Here is a 22,473-nt window from a genome sequence, read left to right as displayed (position 1 = left end):
GTTTCTATATGGATGAGGTTGACATCGTGGCGCATAGCCGCGTGGCAGTCCGGCATCATTTGCAAGAAAGTGGTGTGCCGGATGTTGGTGTCAATCTGATCTTTGTGGTCCAATCCGACCCAGTATACACTTATGAGGTGTTTTATTCCTGGGTGACGTTTCCGGCAGTTGAAGGGGTGGATAATTTGTGGCATAAATACAGCCATACCGCCCTTCCTGCTGTGTATCGGCCATATAGAACTCTGGAAGTTCCGTTGACGGCATGGCATCATTGCATTTGGTTTGATGCTGCCCTTCCCGTACTCCTGTCACCTGTCATGTTAGGCCCCTTAGCAATTGATGGGGCCACTTGGCCTGTGTTGGCAGGTTATGCGCCGCATCCACGATATTTGACGTGCGATGTGGCGGCTCTCTGTCTCATGCACTCTACACTAATCCGTGTGTATAGAGCAATGGTTCAATATGTAAACCACAACGTCCAGGTGGGAGCACCTGGAGTTGCACAGCAACCAGCTGGTACTGGCGGTGTTACTATTAGCCCCGTAATGGTTAATTCAGTTATGGGCAAGCCTCCCCCAAATAAGGAAGATTTGCCTTATTGGCTTGCTGAGAAATTTGACCAGCTGGAAGCGGTGTTTCCACATGCCACGCCGATGGAGAAGCACTGAATTTTGATAATTAGTCTGCAGAAAGACTTAGTACCCGAAGTCACTGATTGTGAGAGTTGGGGTAAAATATTTGCGGCAGTTTATGCAAAGTGTTTTGGCACACCATCCATGACAGTACTCCCCTCTGTGATTAAGCGTGTTCAAGATGAGCACGGACCAGAGGCAGCAGTTGAATTCGGGATGAGGTTAGTTAGAGCGTATGACGTGGTTGCTGATCTAATCCTTGCTAATGTTAAGGGTGATGCAGTCAACTTTCAGGTGTCTAATGCTTTGGCGCTTGTCCCAGATGTAGACAAGCCCCGCGAATTACCTAAGATTATAGCCCAGGCTTAAACAGTTGGGGGTAATAGTTTGGGTATTAAGCCTTTTGCTAAAGTACCTGCACAACCGCAGGCTCAACGGACGTCTCAAACTGATAAAAAGAATTGGAAGAATAATAAACAGGGGAAAACACAACAAAAGCAAGGGGGACGGGCATTGTCCCCTACACTTTCGATCCCAGAACGCACTTATGAACTGCGTGACCGCGCAAGAAGTAAATTTCCTGATCGATTTCAGGTTCCTGATACGTATTCTCCTCGTTCTTCACAGGAAGCATCAGGCGGAGGTGATCGCCAGGATCGCGGAAGAGGTCGAGGTGCCCCGCAGGGATGTGAGCAGCCACGGACAAGTGACGAAAAGGGTAAACAAGAGGACCTTCCTCGTCAGCACCCTCCGTTCCAGAAGAAGAAAGTGTCCGCTTTTACTGCGAGGTATGCCACGGACGGTGAGGACCCAGCTCCGGAATCTAACATGGGCAGTAATGCTGCTAGACAGTGCAGCGGAGGTTACAGTAGTGCGGCAAGCACTGCGTCCATTTCTGGAGGTGACAGCAACTGATACTTTCATCACAGTTGAAACTGCTGACACCCGAGTGACTCCCCCTGACAGACTATATGAAATTAGTATTCTCATAGAAGGTGACATAAAACGCATTATCAAAGTTTTTTTGTGTGGAAAATCTGACTTCTTCGTATGACATCCTGTTAGCGGAGGGAAGACTGGCCCCCACCTTTTGTTCTAGCAGCTCCAAGAGGGGAGGAGGTAATCCTCCCTAGTTTTTCACACAGTGTTTCGAAAGAGCATACGCAACATTTTGCAGAACAGTGGGCTTCAGTGCTTGCACCGGCTTTATACCGTGCTCAGGTGGATTGGGATAAAACATCTCCCCATCACGAGATTCCATTGCGGTCCATGCCACAGGCACAACCCCAATATCCCATCTGTAGGGAGGCAAAGGCTCTTGTAGCGGAAATACTAGACCAATTGGAGTATCATGGGGTAATTGAGACATGTGTTTCACCGATGAATAACCCTCTTTTTACCGTAACCAAGCTAGATTTAAACTCTCATTGTCGGATGAATGCGGTACAGAATACCCATAGTACAACCCTAGTGGACAGTCTAGATCGGAAAAAATATAAGACGACCCTAGATATATCCAATGGATTTTTCAGCCACAATCTGTCCTCGCTTGTCAAGTCAGTGGACAGCTTTTACACACTGCGGCAAACAAAAACAATTTAAAAGGTTTGCGATGGGCTATAAAAACAGCCTTGATGTTTTCGCTGCACGTTTAGTCTCATTGTTAGACACAATCGACCCTGATGCGTATTCGTATATAGATGACATTTATCTCACAGACGACGAGTTATATCCGCATCTTTGTCGCGTGGACCACATCATAGTGGAGTTTGCGGACTACGGATACAAATTTAATTTTGCTAAATCACACATTGCTGAATTCGCAGTGTTGTTCTTGGGCTACAAGCTCAATAATGAGGGACACGGATTGGCACCGCATTTCCTGGAGAAGTGCGCACATTTGCGTCCTCCTACAACCCTGAAAAAATGACAATCTTTTCTGGGTTTGTTGAACTTTGGTTGTACTTACGTATCAGAGTATGCCCAGCGTATCAAGCCTCTCTATGCTTTGATACAACCAATATTTGCAAAAGCATACTGACTTCCGGAACATACAAATATACTGCAGTCTTTGCAGTCTGATTTACTTGACTCTAAACTATTGTTATCTCGTGACAACCATACTAACCTGGTGGTAAGAATCATCCCAGGAGTGGTGGGTTTCACATACCTCACGTTTAATGAAGGAGACACAGTTCCTATTGCTTATAAGTCACACTTGTACACTTCAGCAGAACTGAGGCTTTCCTCAGTCGAAAAAGTCTTGACGGCAGTCCAGATGGTGATTCTGAAAGAACGCGCCCTGGCACAAGGAAAACGCATGTTGGTGATAACACCATATCCTGCTCTGGAAGTAGTGACAAAGACGAGTGTTCCTAATTCCAAAGCTTTACATCCACGGTGGATACAATGGGCTACATCGTTGACATCCCCGGATGTCACATTCATCTATGATTCCTCGTTACAGACTCAGGAGTCACTGCAATATGAATTTGTTAATCTAGCTCCTCTGTCTATGCGCCCGCTCGAGGAATACCATTGTATCATTTACACTGACGGTTCGGCACAACCGGTGATTGGATCTAAGCATTCCTATTCTGCAGCCTGAGCGATTGTGGCTGGTTCCATAGTGAACGCGAGTTTCAGTCCAGTGTGGTTCACACATTGGCCCTCGGCGACTGTACTGCCTAATTGGCCGAGCTGCATGCTTTGGTGCTCGCACTGGAGTTTGCAGATCCTAATGTGACTACTTTGATTGTAAGCTAATCCTTTTACTGTGTCCAATCTTTTAATGACAATTTATTTTTTTGATCTCAAAATGACTATCGTGGTTCCAAAGGCAAGACAATTAAGCATAAAATGCTATGGGTTCGAGTGGCAGAGCTGAAAGAATGCCTCCCGCTCACACAAGTAATTCATACTCTTGGCCACCAACGTGTAGGAGTACACGCGGTTGGTAACAGCTTGGCTGATGAAGCAGCTAAGTCAGCAGTGGACACGTGCTTAGTAGCAGCAATTACAAGATCCATGAGTAAGATTGATGATGACATCTTGGCAGCTTTAGCTGCTACTAAGAAGGGAGGTAATTATCCAAAAGGATTCCCTTCCAAACACTCTTATCATTTAAACCCTGATAACGTTCCCTATGTGACAATTAATAACGTTGGTGAGAGGTTGATTCCCAACGCGGACCGCAGGATTACACTGATAATAGCAGCATACGAGGGCATGGCCTCAGCGCATGCTGGTGTGTGTGTGCTACAGTCAGTATCTTGCAACAACGTTACTGGTTGCGTGGCTTATATAAACAAACACATACTATGTGCTTTCTTGTGACATTTGTCAGCAAATCAAGCCATCTACTGTGACTCGTCCACCGCAAACACCATTATGCATATCCAATAGACCATTTGCTTGAGTTTATTTGGATCTCTGCGGTCCATTTTCTTCTGATACTGCCTATAAATACATCTTAGTTGCAGTTGATTCGTGCACACAGTTTCTATGAGTTTGGCCACAAAGCAGCGCTGATGCTCGAACTGTAGTCAGGGATTTGCGTGTCTTTGTGGGAATTTTTGCAGTGGGCACCTTACATTCGGACCAGGGTCCGGCGTTCGCCTCTAAGGCGTACAAAGAATCCATGTGGTCTTTGGGGGTGCAGGTCAAATTTTTGTCTCCATACCGGCCTGAGGGCAATTCTGTTGTGGAGTGAATTAACCGTGACTTAAAGCAATCCTTAACGGCTAGAGTCCTAGGGACTGGCAGGAACTGGCTCTCCCATTTGTATAGCGTACAACGTGCACTTAATAATCACCCTAGAAGACCTCTGGGTGGGCGGACCCCTTACGAATTGCTCTTTGGCATGAAAATGTTTGTCTCTCAAACAAACGAAGGGATAGAGGGCTTTATAAATAATAATACTTATTATTCATACAGGTCCAGCATACGTGCCCATCAAGCAATGAAAACAGAAGAGGTATGCAGTTCCATGGGGTATCGCAGGGTTTGGTAGGATAACAAAGAGGTGCCAAGGTGAAGGTGTTAAAGTACGCAGGAGAGAAGATCACTCCTTATGGAAAAGAAGACCCTCACACACCCAACAAGCGGGTGTCTTGCTTCATCACCGAGTCTTGCTCCTTATCGGGCCGGCGGTGCAATGCCCGATCAGGCACCCAAATGGGGCCTTCCTAACGGAGATCTTTTCTTCCAATGCCGATGGGTGAGGTGAGTAAGGGGTTCCTTCTACTAACTAGTGTAGGTGCATGTGAGATGTGAAACGAGTGAACTAAAACACCTGTTTTAGTTCACTCGTTTCACATCTCACATGCACCTACACTAGTTAGTAGAAGGAACCCCTTACTCACCTCACCCATCGGCATTGGAAGAAAAGATCTCCGTTAGGAAGGCCCCATTTGGGTGCCTGATCGGGCATTGCACCGCCGGCCCGATAAGGAGCAAGACCCGGTGATGAAGCAAGACACCCGCTTGTTGGGTGTGTGAGGGTCTTCTTTTTCATAAGGAGTGATCTTCTCTCCTGCGTACTTTAACACCTTCACCTTGGAACCTCTTTGTTATCCTACCAAACCCTGCGATACCCCTAGGAACTGCATACCTCTTCTGTTTTCATGAAAATGTTTGTGCCAGACCTTGATGGTCTAGACTTGGCGGCTGCAGCCATCCCTTTTGACGTAGATGAACATTGTGCTGTATTACAGAACCTACAAGGCACAAGAGACAGTCTTGCAAAAGAACATTTACCTGCCACTGCTGATGGTGCACTGCAGATTTCAGTGATCGGCTGGCTGCCTAAAGTTGGAGAACTGGTCCAAGAGAAGGTGGAGAACAAAAAAGAATTTGGTCCATCATATCGAGCTCCGGTTCCAGTGCTGGGCATGCAGGGAACTCGTACAGTAATTTTACCACCACGTCCAGGTCGCAAGGACAACAGATACGTCTCAATTGACAATGTCAAGCTACAATATCTGGCCGATTCTGAATAGTTTGCTACCGGCTTCATCGTATGCCTCTATTCCAGGAAATCCTGACACTGCCATTGAGATGGACTCTGTTGCTAATCCTTTGCTGGTCCAACAGTCCACAGCTGCCAATGAAGAGCCAGAATATACTTACCCTATAAGTGAATCTTTGCCTGGATTAAATGCTACAGCCAGGAACGAGTCGCGTTTTTCATTTGACTCTCATTCAACATCGACTTTGACCCCAACAAAATTTGCAATTTTTCTTTCCTGGTTTAAATGCACTTATTTGGTTCCCCCATGGATATATATTTGGCTGGTGCTTATCCTTATTTTTCTATGTATGTCCATTGGATTTGTGACAGTATTTTTTCTTTTGATCAATGGACACTACCTCAAAGAACACTCTGCTGTAGAACTGGAAGATGGAACTATGGCCCCGCATTCTTCATCGCACATTATGAAGAAGGACCTGACATTCGTCAATATTACGGCCTGGCCAGTTACGGATGACATAGTTTGGGATACAGTCCCGTTTCAAATTCATGGCCTGACAGAGATTGTTAATGTTCCAAATGTACTTCGTGTCTCAATGGGTGATGTGCTTAAATATAACATACGTTCGGATGACTGGGATGTGCGGGCAGTGCAATCTTTGTTTTCCGATTTAAAAGCCTGGATCTTACTATTTTAACTTGAATTCTGAATCAAGTACAAAAGTTATGCTTACCCCACACTAAATTGTTATACTCTGATTCCTTCATCCTTAAATTGGCGATGGGTGGCTATGAACATTGGAAAAATAAAATTGATTTGAAATCAGTTTGGGGTTCCAAATCCTGGCAGGTGCAGGGCACAGAAGCTTTGTATTGTGCATGTCTTATACCAACACAAATACTGTTTTTAAACGATTCTATCTATCAGACTACTTGTCTGGGTTTAGCTACGGCTAAACAACTGATGACTCCTGCTTTTCCTTCCCTTGCCGAATATCGAGACTGGAATGTTACTACCAATTACACATTTGAGTAGTTGCAGTCTTTATTTACAAATGCAACATTTAATATCTCGAATCTTGACTCTATGGGGTGGTTGGTTTGGCAGACCAGTCCAGATGCATGCAAAATGCGTTTCCATAACAGGGCTCCAGGTTACATACAGGATAGGTCTGATCCACGTTTTTCAACAAGACATTCAGTTACAACATATTCTGTTGGTAAATTATAACAAACATGGTTACTACACTCTACCTTAGCTTCTGTTAAACTGCATTTGTCAATGTTATCGAATGATGTGGATTTATCAGATTTCATAAAAGGCCCGATTGGCCCAAGGCCTAAACGATGGATATATGCAGTTTACAATGAAATTTGGAAAATGTCTCAAATTGAAGCCGCTTCATTTTTAAGGGCTATAGACCAAGCTAATCTTGAAAAAGTTCTTGCTGTGGTAGATAACAGTATTAATACCCTTTCTTCCAGGATATACACATTGGACAATATTGTTTCTTCTGTTGTTGATTTTGTACAGGGTGATGTAGCTTTGCTATATCATGGTCAGAGCCAATTGCGCTCTAATATGCAGTTAGCATGGACCTTGCAGATGCTTAAAATGGGTCGCATGCCATGGGACTATGTAAACGCGTCCTCTTTATTTTTGCCTTTTAATTTGACAGAAAGACAACAGTCTATGTCCATGAAAGATGCCACTTATACCCTTTTACAAATAGAAAAAGTGGACCCTTTACTATTCTCATTAGCGGAAACAACGCTGTAGTTTGACTCGTTCATGGGGTTATAACACTGCCGATCTCCTTATATAATTTTACATTATGCATGAAACATTTTCCCCTAGGACGCTATGAACCATTAGGAAACTCGTTCCTTCATGAAGTTTGGTTACTCCCCTTCACGTTTAGATGTTTGCGTGATGACACAGAGGTGTATATAACTGGTTTCCACAGTTTGTACAAGTCGACCATTATCATCATAATTCAATGTGAACAGCAGCTATATACAGTGATATGTGCTGGGGAAATTGTTCGCTTCTTCTGTATGTCGACGGCGTTTCGACCCTCAAAACAATGTGGGGTCTCTTCAGGACTATTGATGAAGGGACATCTGAATATATGGTTGCGCAGCCTTGTGAAAGTGATGTGCCACACGTGAAGAAAAGAGGAAAAAGGTTACAACACTTTTACACACAGTACCTTGGATGCGTCAAAAAATGCAAGCAAAAAGAATCTCAGGGAAGGTGATGCAACAGTTCCTTACACTCAGGGAAGGTGATGCCTTGTTCCTTGCTCCAGGGGAGGTGATGCGTCGGTTCCTTACTGCTGCGCAGGGGAGGTGATGCATCGGTGCCTTACCAGAGAGGTGATGGGTCGGTTTCTTACTGCGTGGGGAGGTGACGCGTCTGTTTCTTACTGCTTCCCCCAGTGATGCAAGTCTTGACGCTACGATGCAATATGTGACGATCCGGTACGATGCGATGCGTGACGACCCGGGATGCGCTGCGATGATTTCAGCCGCGATCTCTCAATATGTCGGTTCTTCCATAACAGGGCCAGTGTCAGAATCGGTGCAGTGATCTCGGACGTTGGAGATCAGTGCATGGAATTTGGCGTATGGTATACACTTCAGCCGGGAGCAGATGCTGCATCAATTCTTCGGCGGCAGCGATGCCTCGAAAAATTCCTATTGCAGCGCTGCGATGCATCAGAAACAGGCAATGCGTCGATTTTCACAGTTCTTGCAGTTTCCAGTTCCAAAACAACCTCCAGAGGTTTAGAACACTGGCAGGCACCTCTCAGCAGGTCAGAACTCCCAGTAAAGGAGTTCAGGGGGGACTGGGGGTAAAGTCTTTGGGTCCCTGAGACTTCAGAACAGGAGGCAAGCTAAATTTCAAACCGTTGGAGATCTTCCTCAAGCAGGGGACACAGCACACAGCAAAGTCCTTCTCATTTCCGTGGCAGAAAGTAGTCACTGTAGGCCAAACCCAGACAGCAAATAGCACAGGGACAGTATTCCTCCTCAGTTTCTCCAGCTCTTTTCCTTGGCAAAGGCTCCTCTTGGTTTCCAGAAGTGATCTTTGAAGTCTTTTCTATTCCTGAGACTTCCAACAGGAGGCAAGCTCCACTTCAAGCCTTGGAGAAAACTCTAACAGCAGGAGGATGAAAAGTACATTCCTGTCCTTTCCCTGCCCAAGACAGAAGCAACCACTGCAGGCCAACCCCAACAGCACACAGCACAGGGGCAGCACTCCTCCTCCAGCTTTCCGAGAATTCTCTAATTGTAAAACAAAGGACGTTGTTTACGCAGTTATATGTCCTTGCTCCAAAATTTATATTGGCAAAACAAATCAGCAAATAAACCAACGAGTTGTGCAGCACCGTTCGAGAATCAAAAAGAAAGTGTTAACAGCACCAATGGTAGCGCATTTCTTTGAATATAAACACAGTGAAAAAGATCTGAAATGGACTGTCTTGTCAGGGATTAAGTCACACACACGAGGAGGAGATTCTGAAGTAGCCCTACTACAGAAGGAGGCATATATCATCCTAATATTTAACAGTATTGTCACAAGCTTGAATGAAATGTCTGAACTTTCCAGAACATGACATCATCAGGAGTAATTACTACAACTCCCAAGAAGCAATGAACTGGTGTCAGGTTATCTTGCTTAATTCGAAGTAACAACCAGATATTACCAAATAACTTTTTTTAATGCAAAGCTACATACTAAACACTTGCGAGAGTGAGCCACAGGACCGCTAATAATTACATTACTACATTACCCATAAGCCACCCTTCACTCAGCCTCTGGGTGGAAGTGTTAAATCAAGTGAAACGTAGTCTACGTGTCTGTGGCGGCGCGAAAACCTTGACGAATTCGAACAGAGACAAAGGAAGACCCATTGTTGCGATAAAGTAAGAACATGTTGTTTAATTGATGAACTGTGCAGCTTAAAAACAGCTAATACGCGATGACTATACTAAATGCGTGGGTCCATTATAGGCAAAATATAGCCCGTGACTGTGTCCCTTGCGGTTCCTAAACGCTAAAGGAATTCGAACAAAGAAAAGGAAGATCGATGTTGCTTCAAGCGCACCGTTGTGACTAAGTAAGAATATTAAGCTGATGAACATTGTAGCGTTAACCAAACAGTGAAAACGCGTGATGACTAAACCAAATGCCTGGTCTCATTACAGGTATAAAACAGGCCATGACGGGGAAGGACTTTAATGATCAGACTGTTTGGAAAAAAGAAATACAAACAGGTACAATCAAATCAGTTTGTGTATCTTAAAGAGCAAAGCAGCGGCGCGGCACTATGAAAACACACTTTGTGCTCATTTTGAATGGTTATCGTTTTCAGCCTGAACCTGTATTCCGTAGCAAGGGGCCTCATAAACTAGCAACGTGTGCTTGAATAAAGGAACTCAATCAGCTACATGATCTTAATGACCGAAAATAAAAATATCGCTCACTATGAAGTCCTCCGCCTACAGCACTTGCTCATGTTCGATTATGTTTTACCTGCCCACAGCATTTCCCAAAAAAGAATAGGTAATTCCCTTGCCACTGCTCAGAAATATTTGAGATTAAGAACCTGTATTAAGTTAAAAGTTTCGCACTTACGAGGTAAAGCATAGTATGTATTATGTCTGAAGCAATTGAATGGAGGAAGAATGTTGAGTATGCCCATAGTATCAATCATTTGTATTCTTTTTTAGATTACACCAAGTCAGAAGCCCTGAAGAGAGCTCCACAATTATCACTGGGGCTCGAAACGTGTCTGCAATCTTTTTTATCGTTGAGGAACTGTAAATTTATGAATGTAAACAGCTTTGAAGGAGATGTAGCGCTGACTCCACCCCAGCTGTCATAACACTTGTTCCCAATGTTTGGAATTCCCCTTTAGGACTAAATGAATTAATCAGAAAGGACTTGCCATATGTTCAAAACGTGACTGGTGTATCATTCTTTGTATTAATGTTACATTGTTTATGTGTTTAATGTAGAGCACAGTATTTGTCATGTTTACTTGTTTGAAATTAGCAGTGTATCTTCTGTTTCAGGCTTTTTCATTAAATTATGAAAAATAATTCATGACATGAACAAAGTAAAGGTTAGATAAATAACCAGGTCCAATGAAATTGGGCATTGGCCCTTTGTCTGTAAAAGTAGATAGCAGCATATAAAAAAGGTAGCTAGATCCCTTATTGTGTTACTTTTAGAAAGTGGGCTTTTTCTTACTTCACCATTCTGTATGCCTCTGGCTGATTGTGTATTAAGTGTCTGGTGTTTGAGTGACAGGAGCTAGGTATGTGCATTCACTCTAGACAGTCACTAGGGGGGTTGAGGTGTGCCCTGCCTTTCCTGGGTGACTCATCGCTGGGCTGAATAGACCTCGTCTGCATTTAGAGTGGTGGGTGGAGTTTCGGTTGCACCTGAATAGGCTGTGTCTCCTTTTTCACAATGCTGTCTCTTCCCCCTGCAATCGCGCTGCACCAGGGAGGACAGGACTGATTTAGACTGGGTTCAAAGACTGATACAGCAAAGAGAACAATAAACGACATGGGGTCTAAGTATTGCACTTAAAACCCCAGAATTTCAGATTACTTCAAGGAATAAGAGGACCTTCCAAGAAGAAGAGGGGAAGGACTATGTGAGGAGCGCTGCCTTTTCTGAGCGAGGGGTGGGTTGGCCAGTAGGTGCTGCTATTGTCTGTGGCAGAGGAAGAGGACTGACTCTTTTTGCCCTCCTGTGGTATTTTGTTTGGGAAGAAAATCTCCAAGGGCCTGTGAGTGCTGGCCTCCTGTTGGAAGTCTCAGGGATACAAAAGACTTCAGGAAAGATCTGTGCTATATCTAAAAAGGATCTGCCCGGGAGTAGAGCTGGATAAGCTGCGTGAGGAGTGCCTCTCCTGATGTGTGTGGGGTAGGACGGCCTGCAGAGTCTGCTCCTGCCTGGAGCAGGGAAAGGACTGAACTGTTCTTAACTTTTTTAGGATGAAGAAAGCCTGGAAGCGCGCTTTATGGTTTTCTTCCTCTAAAAGCACATGTGAGCGCTTTTGTTCTCAGCCTAAAGTTGAAGGGTGGACTCTGTGTCCTTCATCCTTTATTTTCAAAGCCAAGTGCGTGTTGAGTGTTTTTGTAGTGGGCACGAGCATGTGGATTTGGCAAGTGCATGGGGAGCACTGGGTGTTGCCCGAAAGGCACTCCCCTCTTCCTTGATTCTGGCCATAAAAATGGAAACGCGTGCAAAGAGCGTTTAGGTTTTTTTCCCTATCTGCTGAACGGTCTGAGGAGTTGCAGGGGGCGACCGTCCAGAGTCCTGGTTGCTAAGCAACCAAAGCAGGAGCCGCCACAGAAGCGCCGGCCGCAAGGCAGAGACCTCCCCCTAGGCGGAGCCCATCTGCCCTGGTCTGTATCAGCCAGAAGAAACAAATCTAAGCACAAGGCCCCCCTTAGCACATACTTTGAGGTCCAAGAGAAAGGGGGAAGAACTAGACAGTAAGGGAAAAGCTCTTTCAGGACCTATATAATTTTATTTGAGACTACAAAGAGTTCTCACCTGCCATCATCAAAAAGGTAAAATTAAACAAAAAGAAACATGTATTTATTAACAGTTTTTATTTATATTTTTTTGAATTTTATGAATATTCATTAAAAGAATTTCACTATTATTATCATTGCTTAATCACATATATATTTTCATTTAACGATATCCAAAACACCCTAACACATGATCTCGTGACTAATCATAACATTGCAACTACCCAGAGCAAGTCAGAACATCAACTACAAACATTTTTTCAGTACAGACGCAGAAGTTCCTGAAAAATAGTAACCGAGCAAGATTGGCTTTGTCAAAGTACATGAAACTGGACAAAGGAAATGGGTGTAGCCATCTCTCTTTCCAAACCCTCCCATAGGTGGGTCCCCAGAGTATGTCTAACCCCCTACCTTAGTATAAGTATGGGACCCCTGTCCTTAGGACTTTAGATTACCCTGGACGAAACTCTGAAGCTGAATCCTGGACCTTTGACGCTCTGCTCAAGATCAGAGGACTGAAGAAATCTCCCTTGGGGTCAAGGAGTGACTCCCCTGCTTGGCTGGCACCAACGAAGCAATTTGCCGGTCTGCATCATCGAAGCTCCCGCCGGACTCCGAAGTATTTGCAGCCCAGGAAGAGAATTTCCAGACATCTCAGAGGCCGACCGAGTCCCCAGCAAAGCTGAGACCCGCAGCTCTCGTGAGTAGCGTGGAACCAGAACTCCTGGTCACCTTGCATTTCTGCAAGTGCATTGACTTCCCAACGTCTCTTGAAGTCGTGCTTGAGCTGACTTGTAGCCCCCACCTCAAGCACTGAATCCACAAAAGATTGTCGGCCTGGTCATTCCAAGTGACCCGTGGGCCGCCATTTGTGTTTCGTCTCGAGGTCCCGTCGCGGTCCCTGGTTCGTTAACTGGTGGGTCCCTGAAAGGGTAACTTTGTATTTCCTTGGGCTTCCCTGGTTGCTCCAAATGTGCCCTGACTCCCTACCAAGTGGTGAGTCCCACAGACCTTGCTGGTCTGCACCGAAGCATCTTTCTCGTTTCTGTGTAGGTTGCTGTTGACAAGGCTTGTTGTGTCCAATCCGGGCACTGATGCTGCAGCACTCGACATCCTTCATGGGACAGCTTGAATCCAGCTCCTGGTTGTCCTGGATGCCTCCTGGTCCTCGTGGCTGAAGAGTCAAGCTTCACCTCCTTCACCTGAAATCACCCGACATCGGTGGGCATCTGCTCATCGCCTTCCTGGTCACTGGCAAGTGACCCAGACTCTGTCCCCTCTGCTTTCAGGTTCTTCCCATCTTTGATCCAAGCTTGGATCTCTTCGGACACTTCGCATCTTCACGGCAGCAGCACTTCTTCGCCAGATCCCATTGAAATCGACGACAAGACCCGCCACCAAAAGACACCTATGCACCCGGCTTCCCTGGGTGAGGTAACACGAGTTCTCTGGTGCTCCCGTGGGTGCTAGCCCTGGAACTTCCTAAGTCCAAAAGGGTTTGGTCCTAACTCATTTCTAAGTGTCCCTAATCTTTAAAAATCTAACCGTGACTTTCCCCATAGAAGCTAACGGGAACTCGCGGCTGTGTTCACACACTGCACACGGCCCCAGTGGATCCCCTGTGTCACTACCTTGGGTGGTTCCTTGGGGTCCCAGCGATTCTACAGGCTCTAGGCCTTGTGTCTAGTTAAGTCATGGTTCTTATACCACTATTTTAGTATATGGTTTGGCTCGCCCCTATGGTCTGACGTGTATTTGTGCTATTTTACTGTGATTATTGAAGTGTAATTTATGTGTTTTGACCTCTATTCTCATAAATAGACTAGGAGGGTGTGTTTAGTAATAAATACATATATTTTATATATATACCTGGTGTGGATATCTTTCATTTAGTGACTCAAGAGATTATAGACTGGTAAAACAAGCTACCTTACATTCCTTCAAGACTTAGCCTGAAGGCTGCTCTCCATAGCTACCACTAGGATAGCTTTCAATAAAGGTTGTCTTTAACCTATAGCCAATAAGTGGTTGTTTGGACTGATACAGGGTGCCCACTATAACTAGTGGACAGCATATATCAGGCCAACTTCTCACAACCTGCCTAGCTGGCAAAATAATGCATGATATGTACTGTTATGACAATTGCCTAATGGAAAGTGGTTAATGTGATTTGTGGTCTAATGTGCTGTACATACCACAAAGTGATGTATGACGTGCAAGTTAGGAGTATTGACTTCAGTGCACTACATGTGATATTATGACATTTGCCTAGGTGGCAAAGTGATTTTTGATTTATTTGATTGTGGTCTATGTGTCTTATATATAACACAGTGATATTTTTATATAAACTTGTGTGGAGTCTATTTTTGTGGTGTGCCTATTGTGGTGTGTCACTGGTGTGTGTGTTGCAAAAACGCTTTACACATTGCCTCTTAGATAAGCCCGACTGTTCGTGCCAAGCTACTAAGGGGGTGAGCAGGGGTTATCCTAGGCGTGTAACTTCCTTATCCTGAATAGAGTGATGAGTTCTGCCTAGCTTAGGTGCATACCCTAGCCAACCAGAAACTCCATTTCTAAAATGCACCTTTTATTGAGATGAATTACTGCAGGAGCAATTGAAAGGGCATAGTAAGATTTTTAAAAGACATGGGCCTGTTACGTTGTTGTGTTTGACTTGAGAACATGGTAATAGCAACAGTACCCACCATGTGGTACTGGGGGAGTGATATACATCAAAGTGCACGACTTCTGTGAGTGTAGAATTGAATATTGCACAGGTTTAGGTGTGCAGTGTTAACCCTGCTAAGCAGGAGTAGAGTGAACGTGTTCCTCCTTTAAACAAAGGCACCCCCTAATTGCTATATGCAACTTTCCAATAAGGCCGTAGCATATGGCGCAGCAATACACCCATGGCAAGGAAAGTTAAATGGCACCTGTGGACATATTGTGCCATTCACTGGAGTGGCAGTGAAAACATGGCTTCAGGCCTTACCACGTGAAGCCTGATAGCAGCAGCTTGGACACTGATGCACACCCAGTCAAAATCAACATTTTTGATAGGTAGGAAAATCTGATTTGAAATAGTCACCACTCAGCTCACCTTGCTGCCCACAAGGTAGGGTGCATAATACTTGAGAGTGGAACATGTGTGACATTAAAAATGCAATGTTCCCCCAGTGACCAGGCCAAAAGTGACATTGTCCCTGGTCAGACAGTAACTTGCAAATAGCAAAAGTCTAGATTGCAGATGAAATACACATTTGGGTGTCTGCAGGCGTCACACTTGCCTTACCCAAACTAAACTCTCAGCTTCTTTCACCATCAGCAGATGCCATAATCAGAGTCACAAGGGCCAAGCTATCACCAACACTCTTGTATGGACATCACGCTTTCCCGGGTGAACTTGCTTCTCTTCTAGATAGATTACAGTGCAACACAAAAGGATGTTGTATCTCCCAAAAATACACCCGTCGTTCACTGCTCTGCCTGGTGTTTAGCTTAACTAAACAAGACACAGAATATGAAGCGTCCTTTCTTTAATATTATTATTCAGTACAGCAAGCTAAACCCAACACCTTGAAAAAAGTGTTTCAGGACATTTTTTCCAAGTTGGAAAATGCATGGTCTCAGTACTTAAAACAGGGGGCCAAAGACCTAAAGGTGAATATGGCCATCAATCCCATACTCAGCCATAAGATCCATCCTGAAGAAACCAGACCCGGTCTCTTTCCTGGAAGGCTCACATCAACACAGTTCAAGCATGCAGATTGCACACCGATTGCACAATCTTATGAAGGAACAGCAACACAACCAAACCTGAAATCCACAGTTAGCAGGGGGACTAGACATAACATTCTGGGTGCAAGATTAATGGTATTGCCGATCACCAAATTTCACTCAGGCTGGGCACAGGAACACAGGATTTGTGCTTGCAGGTTTTGCCACTACAAGAGCGAGCCTATGCTTCATTTATTCTGCTGCTGCCCAGATTTCCTCCATGCACGATGCACTTTACTGAAGCCAATGTTTCTAAAGTTTGGAGTATCTACCTGCAAGGATGCTTGAAACTTCTGGTTGCTGACTAATACTCTGATGAACTTGGCTTGCTTCAGCAAGTTTGTTGACCAAATTATTTCCACTGCTAATCTGCAAAATAAGGTTGCATGCACCTTAGGGCCTCATTTTTACGACACTAAACTGGGAGAGAAGGTTGCATATACCTCCGGACCATAGGACGCCAGTCCTTTTACAATTTTATAGGTTTTAATTGGCAATTTATGCTTTATGAGAAGCTTTTATGGAATATAGTTATGTATATTTTTATCTTAGCGGAGGAGCCAAAGAACTGACTGCATTTCTGCATTGTATTGTATTGAGATCACATGTGAACTACACTGCATCTATACACAGGGCATCCAGGTTTTTAAGTAATTGATGTACAGAGTGTAGTGTTTGTTATTTTTGCAGTGTACCAGTTTTAATTAATGGACACAATAAATCATGACTTGATGTATAATGTTTGACCTATAATAGCTACAGACTCAATTCAAAGATTTATTTTTATATTTAATAAAACTCCAATCAAATCGTGAAGTTGGATATTTATTACATATATTTGAAATGTACTTTTTAGAAAATTACTTTTACCTGGGCCTAGGAACTTAATTAACTTCAAAGGGACCTGACCTGTCACAAGCACAGTGTAGGTGGCACTTGGAAAGTCCCAGACTTTGTCCCCACAGTCAAGCTGGCACCACACCCAGTGGGAGGAAACCTAACCCCAGAAGTGGTTTTGAGGGACCACAGAGAAATGGGCTGCTCATTACCATTGCCACACCTGGGAATAGGCACACATGTTTTGCAGAAGGGGAGATGGCTTTCTTCATCTTGTATTTTAGAAATAGGGGGCACTGTGGTATTGGTTGCACTAGGGTAAACAGAAACTGCCGAAAAAGTGGATAGAATTGCTCTGGGGAACGTTTAACCCATAGGTCAGGGAGTGCCAAGGAGTCACCTTCAGCCACTAGCTGGTGCTAGGCATAAATGTGCAGCCCCTAGAGCCCTCCTCAGAACACTTACTGGACCTGCGGAAGATCAGAAGAGGACTGGACCTGCTGTCTGCGACCTGAGAGGAGACCCAAAGGACTGAACCTGCTCCTCTTGTACTCAAGAAGAAGAAGCAGATTACTAAGGTCAGTTGACGGACCTCTTGTGTGGCTACAGGGTCACAATAATCTACAAGAGGCATTTTTTCTGGAACTGCTGTGCTGACCAGTGGTAACAGGACATGGACTGGAATTTGCTATTCACCTCTGCCTCACACCCTGGGAGTCTTTAAAGGCCCTCTACTGAGGTACTGGGGACCTTATAAATGTCCCCCTGTGGTTGTTTTGGTACTAGAAGAAAGTTTGCAAACTCCCCGGCACGGGCTACAATTCGCCTGCAGTCTGCTCCGGGTAGATATTTCTTCTCAAAAAGTCACAACGCAATTTCCTGCGAAGGAGCTTAGACGAAATGTCAATGTTTTTCTTCAAAAGAGTGACAAAGTCCAATTTTGCATTGGGACTTATAAACTTTTTCAAACTTTTTGACTTCCAACCTTTCACTGGAACCAATCTACCTGGTGTATTCAACTCGGGCTCCATTACAATTGGCCTTAAATCGTTTCTAGGTCCGGTCTACTGGTTTTGGACTATTTTCACTTAAATCTTTGAAAATTCATTTATCCAATTCCCCTTACTAGATTTTTGTCATTGTAGTCTTATTTTACTCATACAAGTGTTCTCGTTGCTTTAAAAGTAGTTGTGTAGGGTTGTTGCATATTGTGTGACTTTTTCGACTGTGTATGCTCAGATTAAATAATTTACACATTGCCTTTGATTTACACCTGAGTGCTTTGTGTCACATTATCAGGAATTGAGCACAAGTTTATTTTATTTCGTTTGTGTGACATCTAGCAAGTGGTGGTCTTATCCTTTGAGTTGGACACTTGTGCACACCAAACAATAATCCACTGTCCTACGCTAGTCTGCGTCCATTCCTATGCCATTTGTTCATGCACAACGTACTGTGTCCTGTTGCCCTTCTGTAGTAGTATCAGACTTGATTACTTGAGTGACACCTGGCAGATTTTTTATTGGTGTGGTTATTGGCATGTAGGTTTGGTTGGCACTGAAGCACCTTTTCTAAGTTTATTGCATGCATTTTACCTTTGCACGTTGTCTTTAGATCACAATAAATCTGTTGTACTCTATGTTTAGTATTATGTCCTTCGGTACTATCCCATATGTGAGGTGCATATTAAAACTGATGTGCTTTTTTATTCTTCTGTGTATTTGGTCAAAATGTCATGAGCGTGTGTGTGATGTTTATCTGATTAAGTTGGTTACATGCCAGATGAGGTCATATTTGTGCATAGGCACCAATGTTTGGTTTAAAGTCTGTGGACATAGTGCTGGGTAATGTATCCCGATGGCTGTTTGTTGGTGTACATAACTTCTGTGCCTGGACTTTGTTATGGGTTTGTGATCTTCAGTCGTTCTGCACATTTGCAATCCATCTTTTTGCTCTCTTTACGTGTGTGTGCTTTTTTTTACTCTGGCATTTTTTTTGTGTATTTCCGATTTCTTTGCTGTCTAGGACGGCGTAACTTATTTTGATACTGATTCTATTAGGTTCTTTATTTCCCCACGAATTACTAAGCTTATATCAACTTCCCCGGCTTTAGTACACATATTGCGCTCACTGGACAGCCTTGGACAGTGTGAATATTTTTTTCTGTACTCTGGTAAAGTTCCAGTCCAAACATCTAGTTTGTATTCAAAATCTGTTCTGTTGTTGCTGCTGCTACTATAGTAACAACCAAAGTAGAGAGCTAGTGTCAAATTGCATGCAAATACTCCCCCAACTTCCAGCTCTGTTGCCACTGTCTGCCTGAATTACTGGGCCTCTTGTTTTAGTTGAACAACTTTGTTATTTTGTGTCTAAATCTGTAGATTTTTGCTGAAACTACTCGGGCATATAAGCAACAGTTTCAAGGCTTCTTTCGCGCCCTGTTTGTTTTTACCAACAGGAAGCAACAGTTCCCACACTGTACGCTTCAAATCAAGGAGACATCTGGCTGCTTTGTATGCCTTTCCTGTTATTGAGGGGTCATCGTGCAGTGTACAAGAGTGGGACTGGACTGCAGAAAGATACTCAATGTTGCAGTCATTACAACGAAATAAACCGGATATCCGCTGTAATGTACAGCGTCTGTGCCATACAGCCTTTGTAAAGGATTTATTTCGAGCCGAATGTGCAAGCTTGCAAATTCTCACTTAGAAGTCCCTATTCTTAATCTTAAAGAAATAGTGCAGAATGGGTCCTTAATCAGAACCAATGTAAGGCCTGATCTATAGATTAGGACTATGTAGTGAGTACCACATACTCACTACTGTATCAAGGAAAATACAAAGGTAAAGCATATGTAGGAAACTGTGGCAAAGCATGATACAGGTATGCAAAGTGGTAGGGATACTTACACACACTGCACAGTGGGAGGTGGTCTTCCAAAGGCAGTAAAATGCAAAAGTCGAGTCTCATGTTGTAACATAAGACGTGTGATAGGCAGCAAGTGGCAGGCGAGAGGACCTACCTCCTCCCAGATTTTCTGCTTCATTGTAAGTGTTTGGAATTGTACCTCAAACGTTATGCCCCCTGTTCTCTAGATAGGTTTCTGCTCCACAAATGACATTACACATATTAATACAGGGATTGTAGTAGACATTCTTCCAAAATCATTGCACTGTATTTTCTCCACATGCTCAGTTTTCACTGGAGAACTCATTGCCAATGAAATAACCAGGGCCTTGCTTCATTATCATGGCTTGATTATCGAAGGACCTGAGTCGGAGAACGATGGTAACACAGAGCTCTACAGAAAGCAAAACAAACCCTACATACGTCTTATTTCTATTAGAGGATCCTCTCAGCATAATTATCACGACCATGCAGCAGAGATTAAATATATAAATCAAATGATGTCACTACTGGATTTCAGTACACTTATGCTACTACATTTCTCTAACCACGCGTGCATTACTGCATTCTTTATTTATTATAACTAGCTTAACACGCATTTTAATAAACCACAATCACAAATTATATAGTTACTTTCTGGCATCAAGACAATACTATTTATCCATCTCAAACCCATGACACCAAACATCCCATTCCCTTTGTTCCCTCCGAGGATCACTGTTCTCCATTGTCTGATATTACGATCTAGGTCTACTAGCATGTCCCCACAATGTTTTGTTTGTAACCATCCTTGTTCATTTTGAGGCATCAGAAGTGTTTCTACATAGACCTCAAATCTTTTGAAGTTTTTGAGTGCAAACCATTGCCCCATATATCGCTTCCTTCATTTACATACCGCTACATTGCTTTTTTCAGGACACAGGAATTGTTCCGGTACCAAATAATGGGTAATTTCACTACTGTTACCACAGAAGGGATCAGGGAACAACTACACAAAGAGAGGTATACGTTTTATTGTTAAGCAATGCAATTCTCAATATCGTCAAAAAATCTATTTCCAAATGGAAAATCTGAAATTGTACTTGTCATACACAATGATTCAAGGCCATAGAGTACAAGGGGGTACAAATGGGACAGGAAGAAAAAATCATAAGAGTAGCAAAGACTAATCATATCAGAAACATATCAGGAGCAATATCATACAACATTACAGTTATAAATACACCAGCGCTGAAAGCCCCCGAAGCCCCAAAAATCCAATCCAATTTCTCAATCTCCAAAAACAAAGTACTACCTTTGCGTTCACATTCAGTTTGGTGGACACACATTTAACAGCCACCATTTCCTTTGTATCCGATTCCAGTTCTTCTCTTCTTTTCTATCTCACTTGACAAAGGCCTTGAAAACACAAAAATCCCTTAAGTGCTAGTTTTTGACTGCAGCACTGGGTACCGATTCTTTATGGTGGCAAGGGTCACCACAGTCAACCAAGACCCTCCCAGCACCCTACACTCCATTATCTGGTACTTTGGTTAAGATTCTCACTGCCCTACACATCTCATACCCAAAGGAACACTGGTCATCCGATAAGGGTGGGACCACAATACTCTGATGCTAACAGCCTCTCATAAGTTGTGTACGTGATCTACCTATTATTTCATCCGGCATACTGATTTTATGACACAATCACAAAACAGAATTGCATCTTCTCTCAAATTCACTTTAGTCTCCAAACTCTGCAAATGTCGGTCCCATATCCAGCCTGCATCTCTGTCTGGATCACCTTTGTCTCATCTCGTAAAGCTTTACTTCCATGCTTTTTACTTGTTACAGACATCATGGTCTTCACCTCCTGTAAAAGGTCATATGGTAGGGGCATAGTAGACATGTGAGGATGCACTTCATCAACAGCCACCCTGCTATGCCCTTTCATTGATACGGAGAAGTCTTTCATCTCCTTGTGCTCCTCTATTTTATTATCCTTTGGAGGTTTTGGAGGTATTGCAGTAGCTAGGTGCACAGACAAAATCAAGCCTCAGGACAACAGGTCTTAGAGACTCCTGTGAGACCTAATGCTCCCAAGTATTTAAATACACATTCTGCTGCTATTGTCGTAGTGCAGGGAGGACAGTCACAGGGCATCATAGCCCCGTCACCTCCACCACATCTATCCAGTGCCTTACACACCCAGCACACTTCATTGCTACCTCAGGGTGACTGAAGACCGATAGTCCCAGCATTGCCATCCTCTTCGGTGACTTATACACAACATTACTGGGCAGTGACCTGCCCCTCAAACTGCAACTTTATGGTATGAAAAAGAGCAACAGCAGCAGGTCTTTCATCCAAGAGGAACAGCTGCAGTCAATCCCAACGGTGCAGTTTCTTCAATTTAGAATTAAAAATGTTAAAGTGTACCACTGCTTCAATGCCTCTTGGCACCAGCAGCGTTTTCTACAAAAGGGCTTAGGGACATTGACCCCCCTGACTGCAGCAATCGCCATTACATTACTTGTATGCACATGCACACTGTATGAATGCCACTTCATGGAGCAGGAGCTGCCAGCCTCTCGCAAACAGTAGTAGGCGTGCCTTTATTGTCAACTGGCAGGTAGGACTGTTTGATTGAACTGCACATTTTAGGTTGGTCCTGTACTTTGCTTATGGCCAACTCGACATGCGCAGTTTATTCTTTCCCCCTAGACATACCTGTCAGCGACCTGGACAAGCAACGCAGGCCCATCAGTCTCAGATGGAGCTATGTGGTCACCTGTCCCAGCCAAT

The 22,473-nt window shown here is 43.9% G+C and overlaps 1 long non-coding RNA gene across 2 annotated transcripts; it reads left to right on the top strand.

The window, feature by feature from the left end:
• The first annotated feature begins 9,441 nt into the window (after positions 1-9,441).
• LOC146866998 (uncharacterized) lies at positions 9,442-10,863 on the top strand. 2 transcript variants are annotated; one of them, XR_014966032.1, is made up of 4 exons: positions 9,442-9,537; positions 9,626-9,731; positions 9,820-9,888; positions 10,345-10,863. It is a non-coding gene; the product is annotated as an uncharacterized LOC146866998 (long non-coding RNA). The 2 variants fall into 2 exon arrangements; XR_014966036.1 differs by lacking the exon at positions 9,626-9,731.
• The last annotated feature ends 11,610 nt before the right edge of the window (positions 10,864-22,473 follow it).

The sequence above is a fragment of the Triturus cristatus genome, chromosome 1_2 (assembly GCF_964204655.1).
Source record: "Triturus cristatus chromosome 1_2, aTriCri1.1, whole genome shotgun sequence".
In the NCBI taxonomy this organism is placed as follows: Eukaryota; Metazoa; Chordata; class Amphibia; order Caudata; family Salamandridae; genus Triturus; species Triturus cristatus.
This window is presented reverse-complemented; position numbering and strand designations above follow the sequence as displayed.